The sequence below is a fragment of the Hyperolius riggenbachi genome, chromosome 1 (assembly GCF_040937935.1).
Source record: "Hyperolius riggenbachi isolate aHypRig1 chromosome 1, aHypRig1.pri, whole genome shotgun sequence".
Lineage (NCBI taxonomy): Eukaryota > Metazoa > Chordata > Amphibia > Anura > Hyperoliidae > Hyperolius > Hyperolius riggenbachi.
The window spans coordinates 101783801-101802402 of record NC_090646.1 but is presented as its reverse complement, the minus strand read 5'-3'; the positions used below and the strand labels follow the sequence as shown (position 1 = coordinate 101802402).

At 43.6% G+C, this 18602-nt stretch overlaps 1 protein-coding gene across 5 annotated transcripts in view; it reads right to left on the bottom strand.

Annotated features, from left to right (window-relative positions):
* The window catches only part of C1QTNF7 (C1q and TNF related 7), a 147155-nt gene that overhangs the window by 109831 nt on the left and 18722 nt on the right, over positions 1 to 18602 (bottom strand). For 2 of the 5 annotated variants that reach the window (XM_068267593.1, XM_068267612.1), the window contains one exon: positions 9622 to 9682. The exons of the other annotated variants lie outside the window; for them this stretch is intronic. The gene's annotated coding sequence lies outside the window, so the exon portion shown is untranslated. The remainder of the gene's footprint in view (positions 1 to 9621; positions 9683 to 18602) is intronic. 5 annotated transcript variants of the gene reach the window in all.

The following is an 18602-nucleotide window of genomic DNA, read 5'->3' as shown; positions in this document are numbered from 1 at the left end:
TGGTAACATACTTCAAAAACTATAGTGTCCTAATGTTGTTAACGATATTTATCGCAGTGCGCTTTTTTCGCCGTATTAACAATAATTGAATTAAAGTCTATGGCGGCGCCCTTTTCGTCCACCCTCAGCCAGGGCCCTTTTTTCCTGCTACCGAGGAAAGAGGGACAGAAGAATTTGGTTTCCAAAGAGAGACTGTCCCTCCGAAAAAGGGACAGTTGGGAGCTATGTATGGGACATATATTGTACACACATTAGAAAGGTTAATGATTGTCAGCTGAAGCGGTCACTACTGGCTGTTTCTACTGACTTTTATCTAATGTGTGTGTTTCATCCAGCGCATACCTCCCAACTTTTTGAGATGAGAAAGAGGGACAGTTAAGCCATGCCCCTGCCACACCCCTGATCACACCCCCATCACACCCCTAGCCATACCTACCATAAAGATTTCATAAGAAAAATATGTTGTTTGATCATTCAAACCACACTGGTCCTTTCTATGCTGGTTCATTTTCTTTCATATTAACATTCTATAGTTAGTAATATATCAATTTAAAGGATGGGAATAAAGTTTAGAGTCAATCAAACACATTTTTAGTAGAGAAATATATATATTTACATAGAAAGAGGGACAAAGTCCTGAAAGAAGGACAAATGAGTAGGAAAGAGGGACAGAGGGACAGGGCTCCCAAAGAGGGACTGTCCCTCCAAAAGAGGGACAGTTGGAAGCTATGTTTCCAAAGCTTTCTGCAAAGCAACAGTGCTGACCACTAAACACATGATGTCATCACAGTATAACAGGGATGTGACTTTTTCCCAAATATTTTCTCAGTAACAGGTGTCTCACTTTCCAATCCCAGAAATCTGAGCGGTATTACAGCATCTCCCAGTCACCATGTGTACAATATCAATAAGCCTCTCTGGCTGCTTCAAGAAAGCTGTCACTTTGATAAATCCATTGTTGGGCCTTACTTTGTCCAGAAAACATTTGTCACAATGATGAGTCCAAAGTTCTATTAGAAACCAATGAGAATGAAAAATGGCCGAAAACAGAAGAAACAAGAGATCTACTGGGAGGATGGAAGTTCACTTTCAGATGCAAGTCTGCTACAAAAAATGAAATAATACAAGTGAATGTGTGCCTGTAATAAGAGTAGAGGCAAGCTGAGGATTAGCAGGCATTTCACTCTGACAGTTCTATTAATGAATAAATAAAACTTGTTCCATAATACCAGACAGGAGGGGGAGGGGGCCCCAGCTGTTATTTAAGCATAGATAACAATATGTAATAGCTATAGAGCTCAGAATGTCAGTCTGCCATTTCTACAGCCAAGGACATAGCTACAGCCACAGCACACCATGTGACTGCTATGGGGCCCCTGCAGTACAGGGGGGAGCAATGACTGTCTATATACTGCTGTATGCAGATCGCACATTAACATGACTAGATACACTTAATGCATATATTATATATGAATCCCTTACTGGAATGAAAGGAATGTTTATAATACTGCATTGTTCTTTTGTACTGTAGTGGTGTAGAGAATTCCTCTAGGAATACATTAAACACCGGAAGTGAGAGGGATAAGGAGGCTGCCATATTTATTACCTTTTAAACAATGCAAATTGCCTGGCTGTCCTTCTGATCTTGCCAGGGTCGGCGCTACCATAGAGGCAAAGGGGGCAATTGCCCCAGGGCCCCAGAGCTTGTAGGGGCCCCCAGTGGCTACAAGAGGGAAAAAAAATTTCAAATCAACCTTATAGTTTTTGAGAAAATCGATTTTAAAGTTTCAAAGGAAAAAAATACACATTTAAAAACCTGCTGACTTTAATGGTTAATAGCAAATCCTAAATTCTAGAAACCCTACATTTGCAGGCTATGTTAAGGAGATCATTGGGAACATGGCCGTTTCTACGGCCGTGCGGGGCGTGCCGCCGCCCGGGGCGCTGCTGGGAGGGGGGCGCTGTGATGGAGGGGGAGCTGCAGCCGCGGGGAGGGCAGCCCGACCTCTCCCTCCCTTCCTTTCCCCGGGCCGCCCTCCATGCGATCCCCCTCGGACGGAGTGCAGAGTAATGCAGCAGGGAAGCGCTATGCAAAACTACTCACCTCGCTGGCTCCAAGCGCTGCTCTCTCGCCGCCAGTCTCCTCTCTGCCTACACGCTGATACACACACACGCTGCTAAACAGGAAGCAGCGTGTGTGTGTGTATCAGCGTGTAGGCAGAGAGGAGACTGGCGGCGAGAGACTAGCAGCGCTTGGAGCCAGCGAGGTGAGTAGTTTTGCATAGTGCTTCCCTGCTGCATTACTCTGCACTCCGTCCGAGGGGGGATCGCACGGAGGGCGGCCCGGGGAAAGGAAGGGAGGGAGAGGTCGGGCTGCCCTCCCCGCGGCTCCCCCCTCCATCATGGGGGCACCTACCTAACCTATACTGGGGCAGCTACCTATCTAACCTATCCTGGGGGCACCTACCTATCTAACCTATCCTGGGGGGCACCTACCTAATCTAACCTATCCTGGGGGGCACCTACCTAATCTAACCTATACTGGGGGCCAGGGCCGGGCCGAGGCATAGGCTGGAGAGGCTCCAGCCTCAGGGCGCAGTGTAGGAGGGGGCGCAGAATTCATTCAGCTGTCATTCCTAATTGTGTATGAAGCAGAAAGAAATAAGAAAAGGGGATACATGGCAGTGACTGCAAGCCAGATAACTAGATATTAAGGTGTTGGGGAGGTTGTGGGCCCTGTGGCCCTCTTAGTCTAATAGCAATTCGTGTGTGACAGCTGAGGTGGGAGGGATGGAGGGGCGCACTTTGGTGTCTCAGCCTTGGGTGCTGAAGGACCTTGTCCCTGCTCTGCTGGGGGCACCTACCTAATCTAACCTATACTGGGGGCACCTACCTATCTAACCTATACTGGGGGGCACCTACCTAATCTAACCTATACTGGGGGGCAGCTACCTATCTAACCTATACTGGGGGGCACCTACCTATCTAACCTATACTGGGGGGCACCTACCTATCTAACCTATACTGAGGGGGCAGCTACCTAATCTAACCTATACTGGGAGGCACCTACCTAATCTAACCTATACTGGGTAGAAGCTACCTATCTAACCTATACTGGGGGGCAGCTACCTATCTAACCTATACTGGGGGGCAGCTACCTATCTAACCTATACTGGGGGGCACCTACCTAACCTATACTGGGGGGCAGCTACCCATCTAACCTGGGGGGCAGCTACCTAATCTAACCTATACTGAGGGGGCAGCTACCTAATCTAACCTATACTGGGGGGCACCTACCTATCTAACCTATACTGGGGGGCACCTACCTATCTAACCTATACTGGGGGGCAGCTACCTATCTAACCTATACTGGGGGGCAGCTACCTAACCTATACTGGGGGGAAGCTACCTATCTAACCTATAGTGGGAGCATTAACTTATCTAACCTGTATTGGGGGCACCTACCTACCTAGCTAGTCTATACAGGTGACAACTATACTGGCTACCTATATTGGAGGCACCTACCTAACTAACCTATACTGGGGGCACCTACCTATCTAACCTATGCTGGGGGCAACTATTCTGGCTACCTATATTAGAGGCACCCACCTAGCTAACCTGTACTGGGGGCACCTACCTACCTAACTTATACCGGGGACGCCTGCCTATCTAACCTATACTGTGGGCAACTATACTGGCTACCTATGCTGGAGGCACCTACCTGGCTAACCTATACCGGAGGCAACTATACTGGCTCACCTATGCCTGGCTACCTATACTGGGGGGACCTATAGCTGACTACCTATACTGGGGTACCTATTCTGGGGGAATCTATACTGAGTGCAACTAGACCTGGCTAACCTATACTGCGGGTACCCATACCTTGCTGCGGGGGGGGGGGGGCGCAATTTTTACACCCTCGCCCTGGGTGCATTTTAGCCTAGAAACTGCACTGATTGGGAATAAGAAAATCGATTTTAAAGTTCCGAAGGAAAAAAGTATACTTTTAAATGCGGTAAATGTCACTTTTAGTACCTAACGGTAGTGTAATTTTACATGCATCAAAAGAAAGAGCACTACATTTCCTGACGGGGTTTCCTGGGGGTCCATACGCAGCCGCAGCGCTTTGGCCAGGGATCGATATACAGCCGCAATATGGCTGTATGAAGATCCCTGGCATTTTTTCCTATTTTCCCAATTTTTTTTTTGTTTAGAGTGTGGGAATTTTGTTTTTTTAAATTATGTGGGGTCCCCCCTCATGAAACTTTTTAACCCCTTGTCCCCCATGCAGGCTGGGGTAGCCAGAATGTGGAGCTCTGACCGATTGGGGCTTCACACCCTGACTATACCAGCTGCAAAAAAGGTCCCTTAATGCCGATTTTTGTTCCAGGGTATCCGTTGGGGGGCAGGTTTATTTTGCCCTGGGGCCCCATTGTTGCTTCAACCGGCCCTGGATCTTGCTGGCTGCAGTACTGTCTGAATCACAACCCTGAAACAAGCATATAGCAAATCCAGTCAATCTGGATGCTTGTGCAGAGTTTATGGCTAAAATCATTAGAGGCAGAGGCAGTGGCGTAGCTAAGGAGCTGTGGTTCCCAATGCAAGTTTTACATTGGGGCCCCCAAGCACTCTATACATGGTGCTCCAAAATAGCAACTACAGTGTCAGAGGTGCAAGAAGGGGATGGAGAGCACTTTGTTAATTATTACCACTATTCAAAGTATCTATAGAAGTGATTATTATGAGCACAGGCCCAATAGAGAGCTAATACTGCAGTTGAGGAAGGGCCCTTCGGGGTCCCTCTGGCCCAAGGGCCCCGATGCGGTCGCAACCTCAGCAACCCCTATTGCTACGCCCCTGGGCAGAGGATCAGCGGGGCAGCCAGGCAATTTGCATTTTTAAAAAAGGAAATAAACGTGGCAGCCAACCCCCATATTCTTCTCATTTCAGGTGTGCTTTAAGAGTTGATGTCCTATAATGATCCTGCTAAGGAGTCTTATAGTGCACAATTACAGCACATTGTGCATCTGCTACTAGATTCCTGGCTCCTCTCTGCATTGTCCTTGCTTCATATATCTGTGTCTCAAGTTCCAGAAAAAATGCAGCGATTGGTGTACATACATTGTAAGAAAAAAACACATACCCGGAGTGGAGGTGGATAAGTTGCGGTGGGTGCAGTGGGAGAGGAGCCTAGGCTAGGCTAGGCTCCTCTCCCACTGCACCCACCGCAACTTATCTCCACTCCGGGTATGTGTTTTTTTCTTAAAATAAAAAATTCTTTTTTTCTTGAAATAAAGTAATGACAGCAGTGCCGGCGCTTTTCTCCTCCTTTCATGCACAGATACCATTGTTTGCCTGAGCACGCTGGGATTTACATTCCCCATACCCGTTGTGGGGATAGTGCCCCCCCCCTTCTTCACAAGGATTAACTGCAGTGCCAGCGTCTCTACACTTTCATTCTACATATGTTTGCTTATATATATATATGTCTTCATAGTAGCTGATTAGCTGATATAACCCTTTATCAGTAATTGCTCCCTATTGAAAATCACTAGCTTAAAGAGAGTCTGAAGCGAGAGTCTGTCCTCTCCTCCTCACAAAGCGAGGTGACGCTCGCGAACCTGGTGGAATGTCTGAGGGGTCCCCAGTCTTGCTCCAGCTGCCTACATTCTATTACCTGGGCTAAGTATCTTGTTTCTCACTGTTATTTCTCACGCTCTATGCATTCTATCCTTGGGCTGCTCCCAGAGCCGGGACAAGGTCCTCTAGCACCCAAGGCTGAGACACCAAAGTGCGCCCCTCCATCCCTGCCACCCCAGCTGTCACACACTGATTGCTATTACACTAAGAGGTGCCACAAGGCCCACAACCTCCCCAACACCTTAATATCTAGTTATCTGGCTTGCAGTCACTGCTATGTATCCCCTTTTCTTATTTCTTTCTGCTTCAAACACAATTAGGAATGACAGCTGAATGAATTCTGCGCCCCCTCCTACACTGCGCCCTGAGGCTGGAGCCTCTTCAGCCTATGCCTCGGCCCGGCCCTGGCTGCTCCTATTATCAGTGATCAACAGTTTTTGCAGTTCAATATTTGCACATTAATGTATATATTTTTTGCACTTAGCACTTTCAATATGTATATATTTGTATTCACATGTTATATGCACTTTAGGTAATACTGAACCCGGGTTCTACCACTGGTGGGCTCTACATTGTAGCCCACCAAGTTGGTATTTATTTAATTTACAATTTATTGATGCTTATTTCTCTATATTTGCAAGTAATTATTCATTTATTTGTATGATGGATATCAACTATTGCAGCTGGAATTCTAGGACAATGTGGTCTTTTTAAGTGTTTTTATATATTGAACTTTCCAATGTGTCAATTATCAGATGTTAATTCTTGTTAATAAATTTATAACAATTTAATATATCTTTAGAGTGGTGCTGTACTTATGGGCTTTCTTTCTTCTACATGCATAGAAGGGAAAACTGAGTGAATACGCAACAGTGTAGCAGACCAGTTGATTTCCATCAAAATGCTGCTGAAACCTGACTAATAGCTGGCCACTCAACACGCCCAAAAGATCGATCGGAATCTGATCAGAGAAGGATCTCTTCCTGCCACATGACAGATAGAGTTTTAATAGATTTCAGCTACGGCCATCACTCTACCACTGCTATCGCCCCGCCCCGTGTGAACGAGATCTTCCGTCCAGACAGATTAATAATTTTTGCTGCAATTCAATCAAAATTACGTTCAGGTGGGCATGTTGGGGGCATCATTCTCTGGCAGATTCAATAACAGTGCTCAAATCTGCCCTGGAAAATCGACTAGCACCTTAACCCATTAGCAGTTTCTATAGAGTTATCTCATTTGAGATCAGTGCACTGCTTTTGACCTCAGTCGGCAGAAAGCGTTGTGCTGTAAATTCGTGGAATGCTTTGTTTTCTCTCTACTAGAAGAAAATATAGAAACTGAAAGCAGAAGTCCTTTGTTATTGTCTCACACTGCCCCCTAGTGACAAGTGGTCATAAATACACAATACAGCAGTACTAATTAGAAGCAGGGAAATGTAACAAAGAAGAAATAAAACATTGTGCTCAGATACATTGGCCTGGAGCACTTGCAAGCCTCTAAATAAATTGGCTGCTAAAGGGTTAAACATATCTTGACTGCACAATCTTACCAGTTGTATGTAATACGAGGGACTACCAAATGTATGCCTTCAAAGTATACAGTAGCACACCATGTAAACATTTACAGTGCAGGTAGAAAAAGTATATGAACCCCTAACTAAGGACATCTCCAAGAGCTAATTGGAGTGAAGTGTTAGCCAGCTGGAGTCCAATCAATGCTGCCCTGCTTTATAAAAAACACACACCAGTTTCAAGTTTGCTTTTCCCAAGAAGCATTGCCTGATGTGAATGATGCCTCGCACAAAAGAGCTCTCAGAAGACCTATGACTAAGAATTGTTGAATTGCATGAAGCTGGAAAGGGTTAGAAAAGTATCTCAAAAAGCTTTGCAGTCCAAGGTAAGACAAACTGTCTACAAATGGAGAAAGTTCAGCACTGCTGTTACTCTCCCTAGGAGTGGCTGTCCTGTAAAGATGACTGCAAGAACACAGCGCAGAATACTCAATGAGTTGACGAAGGATCCTATAGTGTCAGCTAAAGACTTACAAAAGTCTCTGGCATATGTTAACATCTATGTTAGCGAATCTAAGATACATAAAACACTAGACAAGAATGGAGTACATGGGAGGATACCATAGAGGAAGCCACTGCTGTCCAAAAACAACATTGCTGCACATTTAAAGTTTGCAAAAGAGCACCTGGATGTTCCACAGCAGTACTGGCAAAATATTCTGTGTACAGATGAATCCAAAGTTGAGTTGCTTGGAAGAAACACTCAACACTATGTGTGGAGAAAAACAGGCACAGCACACCAACATTGAAAACCTCATCCCAACTGCGAAGTATGGTGGTGGGGGCGTCATGGTTTGGGGCTGCTTTGCTGCATCAAGGCCTGGGTGGATTGCTATCATTGAATGTCAGACATCTCAAGAATATTCTTGCTACCGTATTTGCTTAGTTTACCATTCTTCAGCATAAGCTTGGTAAGATTGTACAATCAAAATTGTATCATTGATGGACACCTTCAATTCAAGTGATGCAAGGTAAATATTAGTTTCTATTTCCCAACTGATATTTGGAATAGTTGATTTGTTGCCAGATTGGGCCATTATAGACCTGTGTAGGGACAACTATTGCAATGTTAATTGTGCCATGTTCTCTGGAAAGTGCTGCAGAATAAGTGATAGTGCTACATTATCTAACAAGAAGCATCCCTGGTATTTCCCTCAGCTTACTGCAAGTCAGTGATGCCTCTGTCTGCAGATACAAGCCACCTGCCAGCTTCTTATCACCCAGCAGTGTGAGCTCCCCTCAGGAGTACCCAGCTCTGCCTGCCTGCAGTCTACCTTCTTAGCTTTGACTTCCAGAGAATACCTTAGGAGAAGTGATAATGCAGCATGCAGGGTGAGACTACCAAGGGATAACTGAAGCAAGGAACATCCACCAACACAATACTCATAAAAATAAAAAAAATCTAATTCAGCTCTATAGTATTTTGAAAGAAAATAAAATACATCATTGTATGGGCAGCACGGTGTCGTACTAGTGGATAGAACTTTCACCTTGCAGCACTGGGTACCCGGTTAGAATCCCAGCCAGGTCACTATCTGCATGGAGCTTACATACCTCCCAACTTTTTGAGATGAGAAAGAGGGACACTTAAGCCACACCCCTGCCACACCCCTGATCACGTCCCCATCACACCCCTAGTCACACATACCATAAAGATGTCATAAGAAAAATATGTTGTTTTATAATTCAAACCACACTGGTCCTTTCTATCCTGGTTAATTTTTCTTCATTTTGACATTTTAAAATTAGCAATATATCAATTTAAAGGATGGGAATAACGTTTAGAGTCAATCAAATACATTTTTCAGTAGAGAAATATATATATATATATTTACATAGAAAGAGGGACAAAGTCCTGAAAGAGGGACACATGAGGAAGAAAGAGGGAAAGAGGGACAGGGCTCCCAAAGAGGGACTGTCCCTCCGAAAGAGGGACAGTTGGGAGCTATGATGTATATATTTACATAGAAAGAGGGACAAAGTCCTGAAAGAGGGACAAATGAGGAGGAAAAGGGGCCAGAGGGACAGGGCTCCCAAAGAGGGACTGTCCCTCCGAAAGAGGGACAGGTGGGAGCTGTGAGTTTGTATGTTCTTCCTGTGTCTGCGTGGCTTTTCTCTGGGGACTCCAAAAAACATACAGATAAATTAATTGGCTTTCCTCTTAGTTGGCCCTAGACTACAAAACATACATTACATGACACATACACAGACATATGACTATGAGAGGGATTAGATTGTGAGCCCCTCTGAGGGATAGTTAATGACAAGGCAATATACTTTGTACAGCGCTGCGGAAGATGTCAGCGCTATACAAATACTAAAATAATAATGATAATTGTATGGACCTACCCTTTATCCTACACCCCCCATTATCACAGAGATGTCCCCGTCTTAGTGCTGTATCCTACCTTATGTTGGAGTACTGTCATCCCAGGAACTTGCTTGCAGCCAAATAGTCCCATAAGTTTCCTGCAGGGAACAGAACCTTTTATCCCTGTGAATTCTGTACTCCAGCCACAATGACAATCCAGCAGACAGTCTGATCTCAGGGAGAGAGCTAAGCCTACAAGCTGCAGATGAGGAACTTCTCTCTGCAAAACTCCACTCCTATTCGCCAGCACTTGCCAAGTTTTCTAATTTGAAGCAACTGCAGTGCTTTTAAACTAGTCCTTTTCCCCTGAGGAGACTGGTTCTCTTGTTTGGAAGGGAACAGCTTTCAGGGGACCTGTCTATCCTTCTATCCACTGACAGTATATTTGTCTTCATGTGCAGCACCTTTCCCCCTAAAATCACAATGAACATCTTGCAGAAGTGGGTCTCTGTGTTTTTGGTTCCCACTCCGTGAGGGTCAGGGAGTCACACTAGCAGCTGGGAGGAATTACTGAGCAGGATTTATGCAGAGCTGATAATATGGGACCAGCATCATGATTTAATTTATGTCACTTGTTCCACTGGGGCTAAAATCTAGAATTGCTAACAGAATATTTTATGCAGCGTGCCTTGGTCTGTATCCTGGCTGCTTGAATGTAATTAGTCAGCCAGACTATATATATATATATATATATATATATATATATATATATATATTAGAGAACACCTGTCACAAAAACCATATGAACAGGGGTGTAGCAATAGGGGTTGCAGAGGTTGCGAACGCATCGGGGACCCTTGGGCCAGAGGGGCCCCGAAGGGCCTTCCCTCACCTACAGTATTAGCTCTCTATTGGCCCTGTGCTCATAATAATCACTTCTATAGATACTTTGAATAGTAGTTATTATTAACAAGCTGTTCCCCATCCCCTTCTTGCACCTCTGACACTGTAGTTGTAGTTGTAGGTTTTGGTGCTCCGTATCAATTGTTATGAATAGAGTGCTTGGGGGGCCCCATTGTAAAACTTTCATTGGGGCCCACAGCTCCTTAGCTACGCCACTGCATATGAAAGAGGCTGTTGCTGGCCTCCTACAAAAGGCTAGTTCCCTGGCTTAAATAGGAAATGTAACCAAGGAATGAACTTCATTCCAATCAGTAGCTGTTACCCCTTTCCCATGAGAAATCTCTTCCTTTTCTCAAATAGATCATCAGGGGGGCTGATATTGTAGTGAAACCCCTCCCACAGAGTGATGTCAGGACCTAGGTCCTGACACTTTCCTGTCTGTGAGCCTTGCTGCATTAAATGACAGGGGGAAATAACAGCTATTTTCAATTGACAAGAAACCAGTGTCTCCCTCTGTGCATATGTATAACTATAAAAAATAAAAAGCAAAATATTTTAGCCTATCGCATTGTAAAAGGGTGTGGTTTCATTTCGTGTCTGCCAGTAGTAAAGATGATTACGTTCAGGCTGATTGTGGATCAAAGAATATAAACAAATTACAAGGCGAATATCAATCATTTCTTGATTTCTCTTCTGTTTTTTAACTTCTCACTTTGCAATGTATTCATTTATTTTTTCCCCCTTTTCACTAAAGTTCCTCTTTAAGTCCTAACCAAGAGGCCAGCTAACTAAAATCATTTACAAATCAATCACTTGGAAAAAAAATATGTATCATTATTCTTAGTATAAGATTTCTAACACTCCCCTAGTACACTCTTTTTGTGTACAGACGCATATTCTGCTGATTTGGCAAATGGAGTTAATAAAGTCAAGCTAGGAACTCGTCAGGGCTGTTTCTATGTGTAGGCCGCCTAGATGTGTGTCTTCATTGCCACCTAGGGGTCAATGTGCACATTGCAACTATTCATTGTAGAGTTACTGTTGCCTCTATATTGTGTAGGAGCTGGTAGGACTGATGAGGGAGCAGACAGTAGAGTCTTTTCTCTGTTTCTCACTGCTTTTAGCAAAGGAGAGGAGAGATCTCAGGAAGTTGCGAAAAACACATGACTGCTGGTGGTGGTGAGGTAGGAGGAACCTGGATATGTTGGAGAGGATACATATCCCCGGCAAGTGAGAGGAACAGTCTGCAGTGTTTCAGGTATACTGTGTATGAGCCTGTGTGTAGGAAGATGTCTGTACGTCAGTAAGTGGGAACCAGCGCTGGTTTAAGCTGAGACTATCCAATCCATAGGCAAACGCAGGGGGAGATTACAGCTGCCCAGAATCCCCCCTCAGACCAGTGCCGGTGCAGTGTCTCTGGAAAGCAAACAGATATGTTGGGGACAATAAAGATCTGGCAGATTGGATCAACAGTTACAGATTTCCCAGCAAGCTCACGGTAAATCAGAACTCCTAGGTGTGTGTAAGGGGCAGAAAAAGATCAAAAAGCCTCCTTACTGAAATGCTATGCAAAACAGAAATTTGTCTTATTAAAGGGATACTGTAGGGGGGTCGGAGGAAAATGAGTTGAAGTTACCCAGGGCTTATAATGGTCCCCCGCAGGCATCCTGTGCCCGTGCAGCCACTCACCGATGCTCCGGCCCCGCCTCCGGTTCACTTCTGGAATTTCAGACTTTAAAGTCTGAAAACCACTGCGCCTGCGCTGCCGTGTCCTCGTTTCCCCTGATGTCACCAGGAGCGCATGGTGCAGGCACAAACCATACTGGCATTGCGCAGTACACTCCTGGTGACATCAGCGGAAGCGAGGACATGGCAATGCAGGCGCAGTGGTTTTCAGACTTTAAAGTCTGAAATTCCAGAAGTGAACCAGGGGTGGGGCCGGAGCATCGGTGAGTGGCTGCACGGGCACAGGATGTCTGCGGGGGACCATTAGAAGCCCCGGGTAACTTCAATTCATTTTCCCCCGACCCCCTACAGTATTCCTTTAAAGGACCACTATTGCAAAAAATGATAATATTTAAAATACATGTAAATGCATACAAATAAGAAGTTTGAAGTTTGTTTCTTCCAGAGTAAAATGAGCCATAAATTACTTTTTTCCTATGTTGCTGTCACTTCACTTACAGTAGGTAGTAGAAATCTGACAGAACCGACCAATTTTGGACTATCTATCTCTTCAAGGGGGATTCTCAGCATGGCCTTTATTCTTTATAAAGACACTCACTTAAAAAGATTTATACAAAGATGCTGGCCAGCCTCCTTGCTCACTGCACACTTTTTTGGCAGTTGGACAGAGCAACTGCCATTTGCTAAGTGCTTTTGAAAATAAAGAAAACCCTGAGAACACCCCACAAGGAGATAGGCTAGTCCAAAACCTTTCGGTTCTCTCAAACTTCTACCACCTACTGTAAATAGCAGGAACATGGGATATAAGTAATGTATGGCTCATTTTACTCTGGAAGAAACAAACTTCTTATTTGTATGCGTTTACATGTATTTTACATTTTACGATGTTTGTGATAGTGATCCATTAAAGGATACCCGAGGTGACATGTGACATGATGAGATAGACATGTGTATGTACAGTGCCAAGCACATAGATAACTATGCTTTGTTCCTTTTTTTTCTTTCTCTTCCTGAAAGAGTTGAACATCAGGTATGTAAGTGGCAGTTCCTGTCTGTGTCAGGACTGGGTCAGACTACAGTGAGACCCTCACTGATAAGAAATTACAACTATAAAACACTTTCCTAGCAGAAAATGGCTTCTGAGAGCAGGAAAGAGATAAAAAAGATCAATAGTTCATAGATTTTAGCTCTACCATACTTCAATGAATGTGTCATTGAGCAAAAACAATACAAAAAACCCTGTAAAAAAGTAGATTTAAATAAAAAATAAAACTGTGAAATATCTTAAAAAGTCATTTTTTGGAGAAGGGGGATAGATACAATTTATTTCATTCGTTTATTTTCACCTCGGGTGTTTTTTAACCACTTGCCGACTACTCCACGCCAATAGGCGTGGAAACGGCAGCAGCTCCAGGACTGCTCAACGCCAATTGCCGTGAAGTCCTGGGGCGTGGTTTTGCAGGAGATTGCGCATGTCGATGTGCGCGCATCTCCGTTTGAATGACAAAGCTCTGTCATCAGTCTCCCAGCGGCGATCGCTGCTAGGAGACTGTTAGACGCCGAAACCGCCATCTATTTAAAATGTACAGCGCTGCGTTCTAAGGCAGAGCTGTACTGGGGACAGCCGTGTCAGTCGGCTGTCCCCTACAAAGGATCAGGAGTGATTGGCTCTCATAGGCTGATGCCTACTGTATGACAGCCAATCGTGGTGATTGGCTGGTGGGGGAAGGGAGGACTTGGAATTTTTTTAAAAAAAAACAACAACAAATAAATAAACAAACAGGGCAGCAGCGATCAGAGCCCACCAACAGAAATCTCTGTTAGTGGGCAGAAAAGGGGAGTGGGAATCATTTGTGTGCTGAGTTGTACGGCCCTGCAGCGAACCCTTAAAGCTGCAGTGGCCTAATTTGTAAAAAATAGCCTGGTCACTAGGAGGGGTAAAGCCTGTGGTCCTTAAGTGGTTAAAACAGAAGGTATTAAAAGGATTAAATTGGTCAGAAAAGAATCAAAAATGTTGCCAGTTTTAAAGTGAACCCGAGATGAAAATAAACTCATGAGAAACAATTGTACTGCTACTCCTATAAATGACCTTTTTTAGATATCGCATGGTTTTATTTTATATTTAAACATTTACAAAGTAGATTGAATTTTTTGTTGCCTCTGCTCAGTGGCAGCCTAATAAGTGTCCCAGAGTTAGAAAAAGGTCAACAGTTCATGTATTTTATCTCTCCCTGCCCTCAGAAATTGTATCCTGCCAGGAAAACTTTTATGGCTGTAATCTGCATATCAGTGAGGTTTACTATATTCCTGACAAGGTACCAACAAGACAGCAGCTGTCACTTCCATACTTAACCAGTTCACCCCCAAGGGTTTTTATCCTAACGGACCAGAGCAATTTTCAGTTGTCAGCGCTCCTCCCTTTTATTCCCTAATAACTTTATTACTACTTATCACAAGAAAATGATCTATACCTCGTTTTTTTCGCCACCAATTAGGCTTTCTGTGGATAGTACATTTTGCTAAGAATTTTTTTATTCTAAATGCATTTTAATGAGAAAAACAGAAAAAAAAAGAAAAAAAATCATTATTTCTCAGTGTTCAGCCTTTATAGTTTTAAAATTAAACATTCTCCTGTGGATAAAACAAACACGTTTTATTTGCCCAGTGGTCCCGATAATTAAACCGTTTAGATTATGTCCCTACCACAATGTATGGCGACAGTATATTATTTTGAAATATAAGTGGTTATTTTTCTGTTTGTTCTGGCCATAATTACAAGCCCCTATGTAATAAATTAAAATTAATTTTCCCCCATAAAATATAGAATAAAAAAAGCTGAGTCCCTAAGGTAACTATTTATTTATTTTTTTTAAGCTGATTTTTTTTTTTACAAGTGTTTTTTTTGGGGGGGAGGGTTGGAAGTGTAATTTTATTAATGATGTGTATATACTTGAAAATGTATGTATTTTGTAAGTGTAATATACTTTTTGGCCACAAGATGGCGCTGGTGAACACTCATAGGACGTGTTCACTTTTTTTTTTTTTTTTTACACACTTTATTAAACTGTTACATTTCCTGTTTATGTGAATGGACGTAGCCGCTGTTCGCGGTCACGTCCATTCACTCCAGGCACTGCGATTGGGTAGAGGACTGTTCAGTCCTCTTCCCCAATCGCCCAGCACGGGATCCCGACGGTAATGGCGGCGGTAGCGGCGGACACACGGCGGTAGCAGCGGCGGGAATGCGCGACGTATTAAAACGTCATGTTGCTGTTAATAGCGGTAAGCATGACGTTTTAATACGTTAGGATGGCGGTAAATGGTTAAAAACTAACTCTTACAGGCAGCAAAATAAAACAAGTAAAACAGCCTGGTTATTAATATGTTTGGCACTGTACATACACATGTTTATCACATCATGTCACATGCCGCCTCGGGTACACTTTAAGCTGTGGTAGGCCTTAGATTGTGAGCTCTGTGGGATATTTAATAAGTAAATCACTAAAGAAAATGTCAGCATTGTACACTGTGGTTTACTGTAAGTTTCTTTCTAATGAGGCCGCTGCAGTCACATATATTTTCCTAATCCTGTGTGGACACTCAGTGGCTGAACTTTTCTTTTAGATCTGTTTATAAGTTCCATGGAGTTTAGTTTTTGTAGCAAGTTTTGAACAACACTTATTAATGGATCTACTTCCTGTAAAAACACAGCTGTAAATGTAACGTGTCCCAGCTGACTGGAGCGCAGACTCTTAGATGACAGAGCAATCTATCTGTCAGGAGAAATGTTCCTCTCACCTTCTCTCTCTGACTCTCTATTCCCTTCACACTCTGTGGGCTTCTGGCTGCTGCCTGCTGTTATTATGAGGTATTTCACAAGCAGTTCTGCTCCATTATCCGTAACTTATACATTAAGCTTATTTACAGTGTCGAGGCAGTAATTTTGCCCCAACTTTATTTTGAAGCAAATCTGGATTCGATTGAAGAAACATCAGGCTATAATTGCAGTAATATTTTAAAAGGATGCCATACCAAGCAAAGAAATTATTGTTATTGCTGGTTAGTTTTCTCACAGTTCACTATTTCCATGAGACAGCAGAGGCCTCTACATCTGACTTGACAGCCAACCATTGTTTGCGAATTGCGATATTTCAGCATACCTCCCAACTTTTTGAGATGAGAAAGAGGGACACTTAAGCCACGCCCATGCCACACCCCTGATCACACCCCCATCACATCCCTAGTCACTCATACAATAAAAACGTAATGAGGAAAATATGTTGTTTTATAATTCCAACCACACTGGTCCTTTCTATCCTGGTTCATTTTCCTTTATTTTAACATTTTAAAAATGAGTAATATATCAAATTGAAGGATGGGAATAAAGTTTAGAGTCACTCAAACACACTTTTTAGTAGAGAAATATATATATTTACATAGAAAGAGGGACAAAGTCCTAAAAGAGGGACAAATTAGGAGGAAAGAGGGACAGAGGGACAGGGCTCCCAAAGATGGACTGTCCCTCTGAAAAAGGGACAGTTGGGAGCTATGATTTCAGTCAGGCAGATGTCTGTACAGGTATACCCCATTTTCTGCACTTGACTAATACGCGACCAACTCACAATTAGCCATTCGTTTTTGAAGAAGGGAATTTGGGCATCTGCTATTAGAAGAAACATGGGTGCCGCTATAGTGTGAAATTTGGACACCCAAATGTATCACTATAGCCCAAATTTATAATGGCGCCTATGCCGTAGCTCCATCATTATCATAACTGCAGTGGATTGGCGGATTGGGATAGGTTAAGGTTAGGCGTAGGCGGGTGTTTTTAAGGGTAAGGTGTGTGTGAGTGTGGGTGGCTAAGGTAAGGTGTGGGGGGTGTTTTTAAGCATACGTGTTAGTACACCATCGGTGAGTTGGGCGCCGGGAGAGCCAAATGACGGCTCTCCCTGCTGCCACTAAACTCCCCGGCGGCGTTAAAGTGTACCAGAGACCTTGTAAAGTTAAGATTTGATACTTACCCGGGGCTTCGTGCCGCCCCATAAACACAACTGAGTCCCATGCTGTCCTCCCGCCATCTGCCGTTCAGCCGCGATCAGCTCCAGTAACTGGCTCAGTCAGGTCCAGTTTGGGTTTTCTGCCCATGTGCGGACCTCCCGTGCATGTGCAGTAGACCCGGGCTAATGCTACTGAGCCAGTTACCGGGGCTGATTGCGGCTGAACGGCAGACCACGGGAGGACGGCGTGGGACTCAGACGGGTTTTTTATGGTACTGGCCACTGGTGAGTATCAAATCTTTACTTTACGAGGTCTTTGGTTTACTCTAAATACAATTACTCCTCCAAATCCTTGCAATAAGGAGGAAGGTGTAATTAGTGATCTGGCGATCGCCAGAGCCCTGAATAACACTCCCCGTGTGCCCCGCGCGCAAAACATTGCTGGTTTTAGTGCCCAGTGGTGAGTGCCGAAACCAACGACTTCCGTTTTTAAAGTTTAGGTGTGAGGTGGGGGGCGGTTAAGGTTAGGTGTAGGGGGGTGTTTTTAAGGTTAGGCGGGAGGGGGAAGGGCAGTTAAAGGGAGCCCGAGGCGACAGGCATTTGGAGGTTGACATGTTTATTTCCTTTCATACTATGCACATTGCCAGGCTGTACTGCTGACCCTCTGCCTCTAATACTTTAAACCATAGACTATGAACAAGCATGCAGATCAGATGTCTATGACAAATCTGACAAGATTGACAAGATTAGCTGCATGCTTATTTTAGGTGTGTTATTTAGACCCTTCTGACCAGAAATCTCAGCAGGACTGCCAGGCAACTTGTATTGTTTACAAGGAAATAAATATGGCAGCTTCCAATGGTCTCACACATCAGGTTCCTTTTAAAGTTAGACAGGGATGGTTCTGTGTGAGAATAGCGTTAGGTGAAGTTGTAGTAAAATATTATCCATATTTACTGATATTTTAGAATGGTAATTTACATTTCTAAAACATTTTTTTTACAATTTTAAAACATAGAATATCAGTAAATTTTAGTTTCAAAAGTTTTTATTTGGCATAACCAGAGAAGCACTAACCAAATTACACATGTTTAAATAGTAAATAAAAAAAAATTGATCCTATGCATGGATCAGAAATAGAATATCAATGAAAATAAAACAAAAGTGTTCCTTCTTAAAACAGGTATTTGCGATAATTTAGGTTGGAGGGAGTATATGATGTGTCCCAGGATGCATCACTGCTGAATAAGCAAATCACCCTTTGTTGTCTGTAAGTTAACCACACTTCCAGAACTGCTGGAATGCAATGATGTGTCAGCTTGTTAATTGACTGTACAGAGCCACAATAACCCAACATGCGTACAGGAACATCAAAAACAGCAGCGCAGCTTGTGCTGGAGCGCACGCTATGTCAATTAACATGTTAATTGATGTAGTAACAGCCACTAGTGAAGTATCGCGGTAGCGATACTTCACAGGACCGTCCGCATTT